General features: G+C 37.3%; 1 long non-coding RNA gene across 1 annotated transcript in view; it reads left to right on the top strand.

Annotated features, from left to right (window-relative positions):
• Positions 1-17,972, top strand: part of LOC131821623 (uncharacterized) — a 212,148-nt gene that overhangs the window by 134,688 nt on the left and 59,488 nt on the right. The window contains exon 3 of the long non-coding RNA XR_009349952.1: positions 14,854-14,944. This is a non-coding gene — a long non-coding RNA (uncharacterized LOC131821623). The remainder of the gene's footprint in view (positions 1-14,853; positions 14,945-17,972) is intronic.

Genomic DNA, 17,972 nt, shown 5'->3' with positions numbered 1-17,972 from the left:
GCTTGGGATTTCATACTCTCCAACCTTTTCACTGTTCCTATCTTTCAACCTTTCTTTCTCTATGGAATTGTTCCCATCAACAGTTACATATTCTTTTTTTTTTAAGATTTATTTATTTATTTGAGAGAGAGAGGATGAGCGAGAGTGAGCAAAAGGAGAGGGAGAGAAAGAATCCTCAAGCACACTCCTCACTGAGTACAGAGCTCAATGCGGGGCTTGATCCCAGGACCCTAAGATCATAACCTGAGCCAAAATCAAGAGTTGGATGCTTAACCAACTGAGCCACACAGGTACCCTCAACAATTGCATTTCTTAATTTTTACCTATCTTTATTTTTTTTTTATTTTTCCTCTTAACTTCCCTGCCTGAGTCAGCCCTAATTCTCTCATCCTTATGTACAAACTTCTCTAAAGAGTTGTCTATACTCACTGTTTCAATACTCCTGACATTCACTCTTTAACCAAATCCAGTCTGAATTCCACCCTGTCACTACAATGATACTGCTCAAAATAAGGCTGCTAAATGAACTCTTATTTCAGGAAATGCAATAGATACTATTATTCCTCACGCCACTCCATTTCTCAGTCACACTTTTGTCAGTTGATTCCCCACCCTTCCATCTTGAAAAATTCTCTTCCTTGGACTTCTTTGACATCATACTCTCCTGATATCCTTCCTTTGTCTTCCCCTTGAAAGTGTAGTTCCTCATAGATCTGCCCTATACTTTTTTCACTTACATGCTTCCTATATGAGGTTATCAGAATTTATCATTTTAATTATCATAGGTATTTTGATGACTTCAAAATGTTAATATTCAATCAAAATCTCTCTCCTGTATACCAGGTTCATATAAATGACTTCCTATTGGACATTTTCCTACTGACATTTCATAGTCCTTAGACTCAACATCATAAAATAGAATGTTCTTTCTGTCACCTGAAACTTGTTCTTTTTCCTGTGCTCTTACTCACAATAGAAGATAAAATGTTGTTCTACAAAAGCCAAAAGCACAGGCCTTATTTTGATTCCTCTCCTCACTTTATCTTTATCATGTTTCACAGATTTCGCACCTACCGCTTGTATTCACCCATTAAACTAAATCTCCAGTACAACATTCTTACCCAAATAATTGTCATGTTTCTCCTCAGTTATTGAAAAATCCCCAGCCTTGTCTTTACAGCCATTCTTGCCTCCCTTGTATCCCTTTTTGTGTGCCATATATAATGTCACTTAACAAATTAGTTCTGATCAGATACATTCCCATTTTATAAAATAACACTATCTCAGTCTCTAGTCTACAAATATGACTTTCACTAGAAATTTATATCTGACTTATTCACAGACAAATCTAGATGGACAATTTCTTTTCTTACTCTTAAAGTTAGAAAATCCTAACTCTTAATTATAGGGTGTTGGTGACTACACCAAGTATTTCATGGCCCTTTCAGATTGCTTGGGATATTAAGACAAAATGAAGACCCAGAAATTATAGAGACATGTCTCAATAAAAACTATTATCAGTGCGCCATCAGATTCAAAGTTGTCAAGCACATTGCACTCAACAGCTGGAATGTTGGATATTTCAACTTGTCAGAGAATTGGTTCCAATTCTAGTCTCTGGTTTCATTTGGCTCTCAAAATATATTCTACGTGTTCTAGTAAAGCATTTAAGTGTGAGCTTTAAATATGCCTAATGATATGTTATCAGTTTCTTTCTTCATTGAGTTCAGGAAGACCTTTAGATTTGAGGAAAGAGCCAAATTCTTGTCAATCCTTTTGGAAACCATTTGCACTTAAGACATTTTCATAAGTTATCCACAGTATTATACATAATGATGTTTTGTCCATGAAAGCATAGGCTTAGGCTGTTCAAAATACTGTGTCTTCTGGTAAAGAAGAAAAACTCCTATGTGCTTATTTTTTCTCAAGTGTAATCATACTCAACTATATGTGTTATTTTTTTACCATTTCCGTACACAGAATGCAGAAAACATGCATTCAAATCCATTGTTTCACCACTTTCACAACTTTCACTAAGTCTACTTCAGGAGGTATAACTGTTTTCCTGTGATTATAGCAATCTGTAGAATAACATTCAGGTGCCAGTTCTTTATTTTCTAAATAAACTGTGATTTGCTGCACACAGAGCTGTTGCTCCTTCAGGTAGACTCCCAATGCAGCTTTTCTAGTCTTAGTCATGGGTTACAACACAATCACTGACCAAATGAAAATTTAAAATTTCTTCTTCCATCGTATGGATTTTCAGCAATAAATGAAATGAAATGTTATCCAGCATTTCTTCCAGATGTACACATGATAGATATGAAAGGGACTGATTCATATCTTACATAGCTGTAAAGCAAATTTTAAAGAAATTTATCTTCATGTTTGATAGATACTAACTCTTCCACTTTGTGTGTCATTGATATCATGTGATCTCCTATGTTTTCTGTCGTATTTTGCCCAACTGGCCTTCTGCTTTTTCACTAGGTATATTTCTCATAATTAACTTTGCAGATTGTTTTTAGGTCATAAGCTATACTTTCTTGTTTTACTTTTCAAAATTCTTTGCTAAAGATTTAATTTTCTGTAAACTATCACTTTTTCCCTTCAAATAACCTTACACAGTTTCCCATATAATAAGTTTATCTGTGTGTGTGTGTGTGTATATATATATATATATATGTATATATATATATATATGACTTTATCTAATACAGAGAATACAGAGAAATATATGTATGTATGTTTACATACATATACATACATACATAATATAGAGAAATATATGTATGTATTTCTCTCTATATATAGTTCTTATATATTTCTTTATAATTATGATTCACATTTTCCTGTTCTGTCCCATATCTAATAATATTTAACTGAATGCTAGCCATTATAATATTTCATTTTTAGTTATTTAGGGATTTTTTTCTTCTTTTACGTAGTGTTGAAATCTGCTTTGGAAAGCAGTTAAGTTACTTGTAGGTAAGCATGATCCTTTCGAGCCTTGTTCTTTTTTTTTTTTAAATAATTTATTTATTTGACAGATCACAAGTAGGCAGAGAGGCAGGCAGAGAGGGAGGAGGAGGAGTAAGAGGAGGAGGAAGCAGGCTCCCCCTGCTGAGCAGAGAGCCTGATATGGCGCTTGATCCCAGGACTCTGGGATCATGACCTGAGCTGAAGGCAGAGGCTTTAACCCACTGAGCCACCCAGGTGCCCCTCGAGCCTTGTTCTTAAGAGAAGGGAGTTGAGGGGAATTGGAAGGGGAGGTGAACCATGAGAGACTATGGACTCTGAAAAACAATCTGAGCGTTTTGAAGGGGCGGGGGAGTGGGAGGTTGGGGGCACCAGGTGGTGGGTACGGACTGCATGGAGCATTGGGTGTGGTGCATAAACAATGGATTCTGTTACACTGAAAATAAATAAATAATTTAAAAAAAGAAGGACTTTGCCTATTGCTGGTTTTGGAGATGGAGGGCTAGGAGCATGAGACAAAGAATGTAGGTGACCTCTAAAATACTACGTCCAGAAAGGAACAGAGTCCAAGCCAATATCTTGATTTTAGCCCAGTGAGATTATATGTCTGACTTCTGATTCAGAGAACTATAAGATAATAAATTTCTGTTGTTTTTTGATACAAAAAAAAAAAAAAGAATTGCTAGAAGAGATCTAGAAGGGACTCTCTTCTAGGCTAGATTAGCTCTACTACTAAGGCTGACCATTCCTCTACTACACACCCAGGGTTTGCAAGGAGGTCTCTTCTCTATAAGTGGTAGGAATTAAAATGTTTGGGAGCTTTGTAAGCTCTGAAATTTGTTCAGCCTGTATCTCGCTGGAAGTCGGTTTTTCCTTGGCTCTCAAAGAATTTCGCCCTAAAGATGCTCCGATTAGTATTCGTCCAAATACCTTTCTATCCTCTTGATCTCTGGTATCTCCACAGTTTCCTTGAACAACTATATCTGTCTCCTCAACTGCGCAAGGCTTCTAAGTATTTCTTGCTTTCCCATTCCTGTGTAATCGACTAGAAATTGCCTCCAGGTAGAAATTCACGGGAAAGTAGGATTTAACTGGTCTGTTTCCTTTCTTTCAGGAGTCAAACTCCTGTGCTATTGTTTGAAAACAGTTATTTCATATGCTATTTATTCCTATTTCTCTAGTCATTTATACCAGAAACACGATTCCCTTACCGGTTATTCTTTCATGAGAGACACCGGTAGCTGATTTTAACAACTTTCTTCAGAGTGTTAATTGCATCGCTTTGTACCTACTTTGCCATGATGAGTATGATGTGGAAAGATGCCCATGTAGTCTTTGTGTTTCCTCTGATTTACGTAATAAATTTATCCATATCTTTCTGGACACATTTTTTGTGAAATGAGGATATATCTTAATGGATTAATTAAAATGAAAATGGCATATATCGCAGACATTAAAAATAGTATTAAAATGGCATGAATATGTTACTTTATTTATTATGTTCAGTTAGCCACTTATAGTACATCATTAGTTTCTTATTCTTGTTTTGCTATAGGCAGATTGTTTTGTTCTCCCTCCATGGCTTCCTGAAAGATTTTGTCTTTGGTTTTAATTTGAATGTGAATACCTAGGTGAGATTTTCAAAAAATTGTTCTGCCAGGAATTAGAAAAAGAAGATCAAACTAAACCCAAAGTAAGCAGAAGAAGAAATAAATATAAGGTAAACATTGGCCAGTCTGAAGGTAGTATATAAAATTTCAATTTTCATGCAACTTTTTCTGTAACTTTCAAAATACATAAAAATAAAAAGAGTGGGGAACCTGGGTGGCTCAGTCACTTAAGCGTCCAACTCTTGATTTCTGCCCAGGTCATAATCTCAGGGTCCCTGAGTTCAAGGCCTGCTTCAGGCTCTGCACTCAACGCAAAGTGTGCTTAAGATTCTCTCTCTCTTCCCTCTGCCCCTTCCCTGGTTCCCATGCACCCTCTCCAGCTCTTAATTAATTAATTAATTAATTTAAAGACAAGGTTTTCCCGTGTAAGTCAAAAGTATTCTCCTTTTTTACACTGTACCAATGACTGAAATCCTTCCTCCATTTTCATTTACTTTACATTTGTGAGTATGGCTGTCTTATACAAGACTTTGTTTCTGCTATTTCCCAGGGCTTTTAACTGTCCTTTTGTTGTTGTTGTCAAAATAATAAAGTTCCACACATGCACACACACACACACACACACACACCCTACATATGTGTGTGCGTGCAGACAGGTTTTTCTTGTTTGCTCTTGATTGTTAGTAAATGATTTTTTTTTTCATTTTATTTTTATTGTTCGTATTGCATTATGGTCTGAAAACAAGGCCTATAAAATTTAGACTTGTTTGAATCCAAGTTTTCTCTTAGTTGAACAACATGATTCTGTTTTTTAAGTCCTTTTTTTTGAAGTCCTACATACTTCAATTTTAAAAAGTTTTGATTTATAAAATAAAAAATAGGGATGCCTGGGTGGCTCAGTTGGTTAAGCAGCTGCCTTCAGCTCAGGTGATGATCCCAGCATCCTGGGATTGAGTCCAACATCCAGCTCCTTGCTTGGCGGGGAGCCTGCTTATCCCTCTGCCTCTGCCTGCCACTCTGTCTGCCTGTGCTCCCTCGCTCTCTCTCTCTCTCTCTGACAAATTAAAATAAATAAATAAATAAATAATAAAAGTCCCATAGGCATGTGGGGAAAATATGTATTCTTGTTTTTAGAAAAATGGCTCTCTTCTTATTTATTAAATCAACTTCATTTACACCTATCTAAATCTTTTATATTATTATTGATTTTGTTCTACTTATTCTTTTTTTAATCTTTCTATTATCAAATAATTTCAAATTCTCAGAAGAGTTGCATGAATAGCATGGTAAGCTTAATACCCTCTAATAAGGGTATTAATACCTTAATACCCTGGTTCAAATTTTGCCAGTTATTCTAATAATGTCCTTATACAAAAAGGTCCAGTTCAGGGCTACACTTCGTACTCAGTTGTCCTGTGTTTCCAACCTCCTTCAGTCTGGAAGAATTCCTCAGTCTCTACTTGACTTACATGACCTTGACATTTATGAAGGTCAGCTATTCTATAGAAGTTTTCCAAACTTTTGTATAACATTTCTTCCTACACATAAACAGGTTATGAATGTTTTTTCTTTGCTCAAGTATTAAAGAAGTGATGTTGTTTCTGTCCTATTTATTCTGTATTAATGTCTTTCAGGGCAACTGTGTTTTTCATCAAATTCTTGATTCTTAAAGCATTTTTCCTTATGGGTTTTGCTCATATATTGTTTCGAGCATAATACTATTTGCTTAAAATTTCATTGTATTTGATATTAATATTGCTTGCCCTACTTTCAGATTTGCATTTGCCTAATATATATACTTAATCACTTCTTTATTTTTAATCTTTCTACGTAATTTAATTTCGGTGTTTTCCTTGTGAGCAGTACATTTAATCTCAACTTTTTTTGTAGCAGGTAAATTCTACCCATTCACATTTATTGTAATTACCAATATGTCTGGTCTTATTTCTGAAACTTTATTTTTTAATTTTCTAATTAGCTTTCTGTTATCTTTTTTCTGTCTTTTTCTGAATGCTCCATTTTTTTCCTTTTGCATTCTTTTTCACTTGCTACCAAGTTCAAAGGGGCACTACATAATTCTTATATCCTGTATAATTCTGTATCCTAAACATTAGAAAACACCTACTTAAAAAGAATATTGATATATTAATGTACAAAAACTGAAGAATGACTATGTATCCACAATGCACTGAGTTGAGAGCCTTTGCATATTTTTATTCTCTCCCCACTTCCTATCTTTGGTATCATAGATTTGAAATGTGGGTTCTAAGTTATTATATTATACAGGTTAACTTATTTTCTCTGCCCAAAAACTACTCTTAACATTTTCATGATAATTCACATTTACATTAGTAAGAATTATTCAGTTTTAACTATGTTTTATTGTCACTATTGCTCCTTGTCTATTTAATCTTCTCCCAACTTGAGTCTTTTTTCTGATTCATTTTTCACTAAGCTGGATTGGTTCCTTAAAATTGTGTTATGTTTTCTAAGCTCTTGCATATCAAAAATGTCTTTTTTCCTTTCTCACATATGAAAGATATATATGAGGATCACACTGTAAAATCAGAGTCCTTTATTCTTATGAATATGTAAATAAAATGCTACTCACATAGCTTCCACTGTTGCAGATTGGATTATCTTATCACGATCTGAGTCACTTTCTTCTTTAATTTACCTATTACTTTTCTCTAGAAGCTTGTAAGATTTTTTTATCCAGGAACTTAATAAATGTCACCAGGAGCCCCAGGGCTACTGTTGTTGTTAATTCTGTCTAGAGGTCAAACGTATGCCTCTCCCCCTAAGGAATGCAGATGCACCAAGAGGGTCTAGCCCTCAGCTATAAGCAGGCTCTAGTCAAAACAGACAATCAGCATTAGAGAGGCTCGTCTAGGGCTCTGTAGGCAACTAGTGTAAACCATGAGTCTGAGTTGCAGCAACTGCACTGCTGGAGGGGTTGAGTGGGGACAACGCGGAACCCTGATCTGTAACCCTAAGCCTTATGAGACTGCTGGGAAATGAAGCAAACCGAAAATACATAAACAGGGACATAAGATATGGATCCGTTTATTGAAACTGGTGTGCAAAAATAACAGTGTAATAACCAGAGTCAGCAGGCAGTGTCACGGAGTCCCAGTGACAGTAAACGAGAAAAAATGTCCTTTCAGGAATGTAGAGGTACCAGTCATAAACAGACAGGAATCTGGAAGGGTCAGCCTCAGAAGTCAGGGTCATATGATTTCATCCCTGCCATTCCTGCAGTTCAGACCTAATCGCTACGTGTAATCTAGAAGGTATTTTCTATGTTTTTCTTCCTCTCTCCAGAATATATATGATTACAATTTAGCTAAGTCAAGCTGTCCACATACACTTTAGTTTAAGCCTCATTTTTCCACCAACAGTCGCCAAACAAGTGATTTTCAAACAACTTATCAGAGGGAAGCTTAGCCTCCACCCCAGGAAACTCGTGAGTGAACAAAATAGGACTGTTCTCAGAGAGTGGGGCTATGAGACAATAAAATTGTCATCCTCAAGTGACTCTAATTCCTGGTCCTTGGCCTGCACATTAGATATCTTCACTGCCTTGGAGAAGAAGTGACATAGTCATTTCCACTCATATTTAATTGGCCAGATTCCCACCTAGCTGCAAGGGAGAGTGGGAATGCAGTTGCTCCTATAAAAGACAGCAGTAATGCGTATACAAAGGCAGTTGTCTCCCCAGGCAAGTGCAGAAAAGAATCTGACACTGAGGCTGAAGGTCAGACACGGGACTGGTAGTGAATTCATTAAAGTTGTGACTATCAGTGGGATTTCTCTTGGCAACACCAAAATATCAGGTTGTGCTTTCATACACACACACACACACACACACACACACACACCTCTGAAACCCCTATCTGACACAAGAGTAGTATATTCGACCAACAATGGGTCGCCAATGTTAGTCTTTAAACTTGCACATTGGACTGTCATTGACCAAGGCTAACGTCTACAGCTCTCTTAACTTGGTGATGTTAGATATTCAGAATAATAATAGTGGGGCCTTGGAAATAACCAAAATGAGCTAAGTGTAGATATTGTTAAGCATCCTTTAGAATCATTGTCTGAAGTTTGTAGCTCATAGTTTTCCTTTAATTAAACTCTGCTTGCTCTATTCGGGTGTTTAAATTACACAGAATATGATGTTCTGTCAGATGCTCTTAAGGTTAATGTAGAATTTCCCTCACTAATTTCCTTCTTTCATTCAACATTTCTGTTCCGCTAACACAATGAGATGCAGTAAAATGAGGTTCCTTTCTTGGTGCTTTCTTAGCAACATGAAGGGCACAGTGTATGCACTGCATGAACAGAAACTGAATTGTACAGAAAGTTACTGTGAAGACATCCAGAGCCCTCATTTGTTGTAACACCTTCATGTTTTAGACATTGAAAGAGTTTTCTTGAAAATGTTCAAGGGCTTCCACAAACCTGAAACTCCTCATCCAAAACCTGCTCTCATCTCTGAGCAGGAGGGTAAACAGCAGCCATTCAGTCTGCCTTTGAGGGTCCTTGGTATACTCCACAGTCCCAAAACCAATGACGAAGGCAACCAGACACTGGCTCAGTGGGAAAAGGCGAAATCTAGACCACACAAAATGAGGAATTAAGGGAGGAAAAAGATCTTGTACCAACAGCCACCGAAGAAGCCACAGCCTTCATGCTGAAGTGAGGTATTTTGTCTGTGTGTTAAATTTGAGGGCCCAGGGACACCTGGGTGGCTCAGTTGGTTGGGCGACTGCCTTCAGCTCAGGTCATGATCCCAGAGTCCCGGAATAGAGTCCCGCATCGGGCTCCCAGCTCCATGGGGAGTCTGCTTCTCCCTCTGACCTTCTCCTCGCTCATGCTCTCTCTCACCTCCTCTCTCTCAAATAAATAAATAAAATCTTTAAAAAAAAATTTGAGGGCCCAAATGACTGAGCTTGAACTTCACAGCAATAGTGATGAGAATTTTTGCTAAGCTCCTTTCTACTACTCAGCATAACAAATATTTTATAATCTGATCTCTTTTCCATTTTCCCGCTTTCTATTTCTTATCCTCTCTTCCTCTGTAGCATTTTCCTTTCTGTGATTTTCTGGATTTCCTCCTTTGTGAGTCAGCCTCATCGGTGACCAGAGGCACCAGACATGATTTAGCCTAGTTGGGGGTAATCAAACGAAAGCAGTCACTGAAATTCTTCCCTTCCCTGAAATTCTGCATTACCCTTGGCACACATAATTTGTCTGACTATATGCTTAATGGAAAAACACTGAGGAAGGGTTCACTGGGTCTTCTAGAAATGCTCCAATACTCCATGCCCTGAGACTGGGCCCTCTGGTGCGTCCACTGGCAAATGAGACTGAAGTGACCCTGATTTCTGAGCTACCACCCTTGCTGGAACAGAGATCTCACTAGACATCCCCATATATGAGCCTGGGATTCTTGGTCCAGATTACAGAGTTCTGCTTATGATGCTAGCTCCCTGAGGGTTGCCTTGGACAGTATCTTCCCTCTGGACCTCGGGTTTCTCATGTGAATAAAGGCAGTTGATGAAGAAGGAAGATAAGTTTCAATTACCTTGATGATCAGCATGGATTGGAAATGGTTGCTTGGGTCACTATGTTCAGAAAGATTCTAAGTGTCCTGGTTCAATAGTGTCACTGCACTCTGTTGTCACTGCATTATTTCACAATGACTAAGAGCAGTGAGGGAGAGTACTGGATTTGGAATCAAAATTTCCTGGACCCACTCACCAACTGTGTAACCATTAGCATTATACTTAAACTGTCTAAGCCTCTGTTCCCCCACCTATAAAATGAAAATAATATTACCTGCCTTACAGAGTACTGTGGAATGCATGAGACAATTCGTGTAAAGTTTATAGCACAGTACCTTATAGCATAAGCCCATAGTGCATATAGCAAATTATCTGCATGGCCCTGAGCTCACTTACAAGCCCATATAAATATATAACAAAATATCTACCATGGGCAGAGGATTGGGGAGTGGTGCTCTACCAGTTAACATTCTGAGACCAAATACTTTCTAAGGTGCCTTCCAGCTCTCAAGTTCTGTTTCTGTGGATTCCAAAACATCACAGATTGAGGTTTAGCTACCTTAGTGGCATGGGAGATGGAATTTATGGTAGGTGTAAGAGGGATGTTGACAGCTTTTCTTGATTGGCTACTTCAGTAAAGAAACAGTTAAAACCAGGAAGTAAAAAAAAAAAAACAGTTTATTATGTTGAACTTGTAGATTAACTTGACACCAAACTGTTGTGTATCAATTGACTTATTATTATTAACTGGTTATATCTTTTTATCTGCCTAATAAATCGAGAATTTTTTGCTGTTTGGGTGCAGATATCACTTCCAATTCAAACAACTCAAATTCACTCTTCTATAGATTCTGGGAAAATCAGGCATTCAAAAAATTTTTGAATGCCTATGTGTCAGGCATCGTCATAGCCACTAAAGATACAAAATCATATAAGCCATGACTCTCGGAGCTAAAGACCATAGAATCTGAAAGACAAATTCTACTGGAATGCTTGAAATTTTCCTGCCCTGATTCCATATATTTAATAATTAGCCCTTTATTCTTTATGGTCAGTATTACAGCATTCACAAACATCTAGATCCCCTCTCCTTTGCAGCTGGGTGGGAGCATGTGATTAAGTCTAGCCAATGAAATATGAGTAGAAATGATTATGTGTCACTTCCCTCTGAAACAGTTAAGATTAGGTGAAAGTCTCCATGTTTTCTCTTTCTTGACATTGGTGCTCTAGAAGCCCCCAGCTGAAATGGTAGCATCACAAGGTAGAGCATCCATGAATCTGTGAACCTACCATACCCCCATCTCACTGTCGATTTGTGTGGGAGAGGTGGAGTGAGAAAAAATATAAGGCCTTCTTGTGTTACATCACTGAGATTTTTAACATTCCTACTACAGCATAGTGCATATTACACTATTTCATTTTTTGAAAATATTTTATTTTTTAAAAGATTTTATTTATTTATTTATTTTTCAGAGAGAGAGAGAGATCACAAATAGGCAGAGAGGCAGGCAGAGAGGGAGAAGCAAGCTCCCCACTGAACAGGGAGCCTGATGTGGGACTCAATTCCAGGACCCTGGGATCATGACCTGAGCCAAAGGCAGATGCTTAATCGACTGAGTCACACAGGCTTCCCAAATATTTTATTTTTTAAGCAATCTCTACACCGAACATAGAGGTCAAACTCACAACCCCAAGATCAAGAGTCATATGCTTTACCAACTGTATCAGCCATGCACCCCACTTTTTTAATTTTAAATAAAGGCTTCTAACCACAGACAGAGCATACATTCACCTACGCATATTAACTACCTTCTCTTCTTTTAACCATTATTTGAGGTTAGATTTAAAACATCACTTGTGCAATATGGGGCAAAGGCTATAACAGCAAGAAAATTTCAGTCATATCACCAACTATGTCTCCATCCTCTGTATATTTTTTTACACAGCAGTGTTTTATAGCTTATTTGTTAATGCCAGTAAATTGGGTGAATTATTTTCAGTATATTTAATACTAAAGTGGGCACATTATGTGTTGTGATAAATAAATCCAATTCTTCCAATCCTTTCCAAAGAAAATGTTATTTTACTGAGTTTTAGACTTAAGAAATAACCTGTGTTGATAATATAGGGCTTCATTATGAGAAGTTGATTCAAGAGTATAACACAATGTCACAAATCCTAGAGAACAATCAAATCGAAGGTCATTTTCTCTATAATATACATGTGTATATTATAAACCACTGCAATTGATTTCCCTTATTAAAATACACAACTACTCTTTCATAATTAGAACATTTCTGAGTGCAGATAGTCCCCAAATTACAGTGGTTCAATTTTGGCTAGCAATATGCAGTCTGATCCTGTCTTGTGAAGTTGAGCAGTGGCAGCAAACTGCAGCTTTCAATCAGCCACACAGTCACAAGGGTCAACAACTGAAACACTTCAAACCCTCTGCACCCACACAGCCCTTCTGCTTTTCATTTTCAGTACAATATTCAATCAATTACATGAGCTAGAAAACACTGTGTTATCAAATAGGCTTTGTGTTAGATAATTTTGCCCCACCATGGGCTCACGTATGTGTTCTGACCACATTTAAGGTAGGCTAGACTAAGCTATGATGTTTGGTAGGTTAGGTGTATTAAATGCATTATTGACCTCATATTTTTAACTTAGAGTACACTTATTGAGACACTGTAAGCCGAGAAAGATCTGTATTCAAGATCTTTGACTAGTCTTTTTTTTTTTATTATTTCTTTTCAGTGTTCGAGAATTCATTGTATGCACCACACCCAGTGCTCCATGCAATATGTGCCCTCCTTAATACCCACCAGCAGGCTCACCCAACACCCCGCCCCCCCCCGAAAACCCACCGTTTGTTTCTCAGAGTCCACAGTCTCTCATGGTTTATCTCCCCCTCCAATTTTCCCCAACTCCCTTCTCCTCTCCATCTCCCAATATCTTCCATGTTATTCCTCATTCTCCACAAGTAAGTGAAACCATATAATTGACTCTCTCTGCTTGACTTATTTCACTCAGCATAATCTCTTCCAGTCCAACAAAAGTTGGGTATGCATCCTTTCTTTTTTTTTTTTTTTTAAAGATTTTATTTATTTATTTGACAGAGAGAGATCACAAGTAGGAAGAGAGGCAGGCAGAGAGAGAGAGAGGAGGAAACAGGCTTCCCTGCTGAGCCAAGAGCCCGATGCGGGACTCGATCCCAGGACCCTGAGATCATGACCCGAGCCGAAGGCAGTGGCTTAACCCACTGAGCCACCCAGGCGCCCGGGTATGCATCCTTTCTGATGGCTGAATAATATTCCATTGTATATATATATTGTATATATGGACCATATCTTCTTTGTCCATTCGTCCGTTGAAGGGCATCTTGGTTCTTTCCACAGTTTGGTGACTGTGGCCATTGCTGCTATGAAAATTGGAGTATAGATGGCCCTTTCCACAGTTTGGTGACTGTGGCCATTGCTGCTATGAAAATTGGAGTATAGATGGCCCTTCTTTTCTCTACATCAGTGTCTTTGGGGTAAATACCCAGTAGTGCAACTGCAGGGTCATAGGAAAGCTCTATTTTTAATTTTTCAAGGAATCTCCACATTGTTTTCCAAAGTGGCTGCACCAACTTGCATTCTCACCAACAGTGTAAGAGGGTTCCCCTTTCTCCACATCCTCTCCAACACTGTCCTGTCTTGTTGATTTTGGCCATTCTAACTGGTATATGGTGGTATCTCAGTGGTTTTGATTAGAATCTCCCTGATGGCTAATGACGATGAACATTCTTTTACTACTCGAGACATAAATGTATGGTACATAAATAATTGATAATGCTAATTACCAATTTGTTAATGTTAATGTAAATAATTGGTCAATGTTAGATAAAGTTAGAGATATCCAGCATTTCTATATAGTAATAAGTGATATAATAAATTTTAAAATACATTTACATGTTCATGTTGATTTCTCATGTATTTATAATTGAAAAATGACTGAAAGAGGAATTTCTTTTCCTTTTATTATTATCTGTTTTAAGTTATCAGGTGGGAGATATAGCTACATGAACTCAAACCCCAGGTGGAAATGGAAACATTCAATAAAATACTGGCAAAGTTTGCTCCTCCATACCACCAAATGACTGGAGACATCTGTGTAATTTGTAACATTCTAAACCTTCACATTTGACTCTGGAAACTTAAAAACTAGTTATGAATACATGAAAGGAAATCAGAAAACAATCCACAGCCAGGCTCATACCTTTATTAAAGCCTTATTGCTTACAGCTCTCTCTACATGAGGAATGTATGAGCTCCTTGAATTTTTCCCAGTGTCTGTATCTACCCTCAGCTCATCCCCATCTCACCAAAGCATTATTTGCCCTGGATCCAGTAATCTCCAACCCTTCAATGGTCCTCCATTAAAAATAGGTGTAATGTCCAAGCTCCTAATCATGGTATTCAAGTTCCTCCGGCTACCTCTCCAGACTCCGCTCTTCTCCTACTCCCAACAAAATACTCCACGTGAGGCTTATCAACGTGTGATCCACAGATTTATGTCACCACCTCAGGGAAGCCTTCTCCAAATCCCCAAATAGGATTGGAGGCCCCTATGTGGTGTTCATTCCCTTTCCAGCACTTAGTGCAGAATAATTATCTTTCTCCTTTTCTGTTTTCTCCATAAAGGCTGAGAGCTGTTTGAGAGCAGGAACACTTGTCTCTTCTCTGCTTCTCCTCCAGTTTCTAGCAGTGATTCTGGGTGTGATGGAATAAGAAGGTAAGATGGAATTATGACTTCCTTACCATTTGGTAGCTACAGAGATAAAACACACAGCCAATAGTGTGCTGAAACCAGGTCACACCAGTTTGTGAGAGCCAACTGTGTACAATTCTTCCCAACTCTTCAGATAGTGACATCAGTTTGGTGGTTTGAAATTAGCTACGGTAGCTAAAAATGCCACAAAAAATTGCTAAATGGTACAAATCATATTTATTTTTTCTTCTTGACATGTGGTTATTTCCATTCACCATCACATCACTGCAAAACGTTTATGTCTACTTTGGTAAAGTAGCAAATGGTTCAAATATACCACAAATTCAAGCAAGTTAGATAATCACACATCAAGATGTGAAAAACAAAAATAACCCTTTTGTCATTTAAAATTTGATACTTCCCCAGACAGAGCTTCACGATTGGTTTCAGGATTTGTAGCTTTCTTCAGTAATGATTGCCTAAAAATCCGAGTAATTGATATTCTGTGCATAGTTAATTTTGTTAATTTAGTCATCTTAATAACTGTATCAGATTAGTTGTGCAGAAATTCCATTAATATTAGTGTGGGTTTTTTGGTGAGCAGTAACATTTATGACAAACAGGAAAATACATTTATTTAGTTCTAACAGAAAGCAATGAGTCTATACCCAACCAGCAATTTCTGAAACATCCTCCAAATAGAAGTTTCAGGGTAATAGGCCTTCTACCAGATAGAAGATTATTGCCCAATTTTTTATTTAAATTTCAGCTAGTTAATATACAGTACAATATTAGTTTCAGGTGTAGAACCAGATAAAAGTTTGCACAGATCTTAAAGTACCCATTTGTCCCGTTGTGCTGCTATGAAAATACCAGATGGGTACTTCTCTGATCAGGAATTTTAATGGGAATGGTTCTCTCCCTACAACTTATAAATAGATCCAGAAAAGAATTCAGGTAAAAAGCATGATCTCAGACTATGGAATATATTAGAAATGTCCTAGAGAACCTTAACAGCTAACTGTTCCCCAAAATCACTGGTTCTGGCTAGCCTAGGTGCATCAGAATCATCTGGGCAGCTGGTTACAAATACATAACCCTGTACCCCAAAACAAGAGGGTCTGTGGTGAGCTCGGGGAATCTGCATTTTTTTAGAAGCTCCCCAGATAATTCCAGTCTATTGATTATACTTTTTAACACTAATTCCCTTCCTGAAAGTATTTTGTTTTAGTTTACAAGTTTGTCTTCCTTTGACTTTAAAACATATGCTCTCAGATTTGAGTAATGACCATGAAGAGAAGCCATAATTCATCAGTAATATCAACAAATGGCCAAAAAAGTTTTTTTAATATAAAATGCAAGGTACTGTGCTTACACATGAAAAATGACTAGGGCAATTCAAGAAATCATCTCAGAAATTTAGCTTCCCTTCCCCTTGGAGTATTTTCTGTGATGACCCATCCACATAATAGAAGGATGGGTGCTCTAATCATTTATTTTATTGATAATTTTTCCAATTCTTCTTTTTGAATATGTACAGCTATTCTTAAATTGAAATAACAAAATCAGAGGTATGGACTTCCTATAACTCTTCTGTGCAAATCTCTGCTTATTGCCACATGATAGAACCACTCCTTAATGATTTCAAAGCCGACTGCAAATTTGTAATTTGTTGGCAGAATGGCAACTTAATGTGTCAAAAAATATACTATTGCTTTCTTTTGTTTTCATTTTTTAAGAGAGATAGTAGGGGGTGTGTATGGGTGCAGGGGGCAGAAGGGCAGAAGGAGAGGGAGAGAGAATCCTAAGGAGGCTCCACACCCAGCATTGAGCCCAACATGGGGCTCAATCTCACAACCTTGAGATCATGCCCTGAGCCAAAATCAAGAGCCAAACGCTTAACTGACTGAGCCACCTGGGCACTCCTACCATAGCTTTTCTGAGCAGTTTTTACTCAACTCAATTGACTTTGCCTTTGCATTCATCTCAAGAATTACATGTAGATTTTAAATGTATTAGCTGGACTACACAGGAGCTATGAGTTAATGCTTTGCTTTACTTTAGGATGTATCATTCTCTTAGAACACAAGCACTTAGAAACAGAGGGTTTCTTTAGCACCCATAGTACATAACCATTCTCACTTTTGTATCTGGTTACATATTTTCTTTGAAAATGAGGTTTCTCTGTTCTATAGCCATAGATTTTTTTACCCTACCCTGTTGTTGAATGCCTTCAAATATCATTATAAGTACTTTTACTGTGGGCTGGGGTTTTTTTAGGTTTGTTTTTTGTTTTGGTGGGTTTGTTTGAGTTTGTTGTTTGTTGTTTGTTGTGTTTGTTTGCTTTTGGATCTGCATCACTGACTTTGTCACCTTGGTTCTATGGTTCTAATGTCTTACCCAGAGCCACCTATTTAATTACTTTTTCAAAACATTCATAAGACAACATGACTATAACTATACAGCTTTATAAAGTATAAAAATACATTATACTATTTTCTCTGGCCTTTCTAAGTGTTACCATTAATTCAAATTAAAGTGCTATGTCAACGTGCTTCCTACTATGCACAGAAATGCAGACATCTTATATTGGCAGTAGATATAATTTGATATGATAATAATAAGGATAAGAGTAGATTATGTTATCTTTATTTTCACAAAAACTCAAGTCCACGTTTAAAATAATCAGAATATTATAAATATTTTGGAATTTAAAATAAGACCTATGAACTAGACATTAGTCCTATAAATAAATATACTGTGGTAGGGTGGAAAGAGCCTTGTGACAAAAGTCAAGAGCCTTGAGTTCTAATTTAGGCTAAGCTTCTGTTGAGCTGTATGATTTTGGAAAAATTGTTTAATTTCTTTGGGCATCAGTTTTCTTATTCATGATATAAGGATATTAAATTGGATGATCTCTTCAGTCTTATGGAACACTAGTGATTTGGATGGTGGAAAGTAAAATCACTTAACATTAGTAAACTATAATGGTTGGAAGCCATTTCAGCATGATAGTTTGAGGCCACAGAGGGCTGGAAACATGAGAGCAAAT

Source organism: Mustela lutreola, chromosome X (assembly GCF_030435805.1).
Source record: "Mustela lutreola isolate mMusLut2 chromosome X, mMusLut2.pri, whole genome shotgun sequence".
Classification (NCBI taxonomy): domain Eukaryota; kingdom Metazoa; phylum Chordata; class Mammalia; order Carnivora; family Mustelidae; genus Mustela; species Mustela lutreola.
This window is presented reverse-complemented; position numbering and strand designations above follow the sequence as displayed.